Genomic DNA, 1,766 nt, shown 5'->3' with positions numbered 1-1,766 from the left:
TACTTCAGAAGGGGATAAAGAGGCAGTGACTTTGACCATGTGAAATCTCTGAGTTCTTGCTTTCATTTCCCCTTGTCCACAATTTTTTCCAGCAACGATATAACTCCTATTCTAAAGCTCTTTTTCTGAATATGATGCTAAATGGCTCTCTCCTGTCAATAAAGGATGCTGAAAACACTCTCTCTGGACATGAAGTAATACATGCTATCCACAAAAAGTGCCCATTAACAGCTTACTTGATCTTCTTCCTCCATTCCACTATACGCCTGATGAGACTTGAGAGTGCATAGCTTGAAAAAAGGAATACCAATTACCCAGATCTTTGTCCCTCTCAAAGTCCAGTGACACCCCTTTCCCTTTCCCTCTTCTTCCTCCCCACTGCTAATGATCAGAGATACTTTGGAAGAGTGTGTGGTCTACCTCTGCTACTGCTCCCTGCCGCAATCGGTACTGGCTCCCACTGCTTGTGGCACAGAAACACAGGAACTCCTCAGATTAAAACGCCTGGGGTTTTGCATCTTTCCATCAGGGTGCAACTTGCTGCTTCTTTTCCACTTCTGCCATTACCACTCTTGAAATAGCGGGAGGTGCTCTGCACATGGCGAGCAGACACACTAAGCGTGTGTCCATGATGAGGCAGCAGGAGCAGTCACTGCCATTCTGTCTCCTTCCTGCTCACTAGGAGGTATTTTTTCTGCCTTACTAAGGATCCCCTCTGATTTCATTGATGAGACAGTAAAAGAGCTAGGTCCTGGTAATTAATGATCAGCCATCCAGCAGGCAGTCCTGGAGATGCATCTCTGTGCTCATCTGGAACAAGCTGATCACGGAAATGTGCTGATGCAAATAAGCAGTGTGCGAGTCAAGCACCCGGTACAATGCATGTACAGCACAGAGAACGGTTTTGAGGTCTTCTTTATCTGTGTTACCGCATCCGATAACAATCGCACCAATGTCTAGGGGAGAGCATCCTTGGAGCTCTGGAACACAAAGTCCTCTGAAAATCCTGAGGATCCGTGAGATCCGAGTCATTTCCAAAGCGCAATTCTGTTCACAGTCACCCCTCCCAGCGTGGTGCCGTACAGTTCACCACATTTTATTACTAAGCTCAGCTACCTCTTCCCCAAGCTCTATAATCATAGAGTGCATCGTTTTGTCAAGATCGCTGGCTCATTGCGTTAATGGGTCGCGCACTGATCTCCTCCCTGCTCCGGTCCTTAGCCCGGGAAGTCAGTCTCTCCCGGTACTCTCTCTCTGGTGTTTGCCACCGATGCCTGCGGCGCTCGGGAACCGAACGCTTTGAGCAGCCCTTCGCTTTCAAGTGCCACCAGCAGGGAAGGGGAAACCTGCTGGCGCGCCCCCCCCGCTCCCCCCGGCCTTCCAGCGGCGCGACGGGGCGGGCAGGCCCCGCTCTGCCCCAGGTGCGCCCCGGCGGGGGCTCCGCTCACCGCGGGAGGCGGCCGCGCCGGGGGGCTGCGCGTGCCCCGCCGGCCCGGGAGGGAGCGGAGGGGGGAAGCCCCGCCTCCCCGCCGCCTTCTGCCGCTCCTGCCGCCACAGGCCCCTCCTCCCCTGCCCGCCCCGCCCGCCGCACACATGTGCCCGCACCCAGCGGCGGGCCGCGCCGTCGGGGCGGGCGGGCGCCGCCGCCTCCCCGGCACCGCGCACCGCGACAGCAGCGCACCGCACCAGCACCGCGCCGTGCCGCGCCGCGCCGGGCATCCTTCGGGCGCGGAGAGCCGGTGGCCGCGCTGACGCCGCTGCGCGCC

This window comes from Aptenodytes patagonicus, chromosome 3 (assembly GCF_965638725.1).
Source record: "Aptenodytes patagonicus chromosome 3, bAptPat1.pri.cur, whole genome shotgun sequence".
NCBI classification, from domain to species: Eukaryota; Metazoa; Chordata; class Aves; order Sphenisciformes; family Spheniscidae; genus Aptenodytes; species Aptenodytes patagonicus.
Note: the sequence above shows the minus strand (reverse complement) of the source record.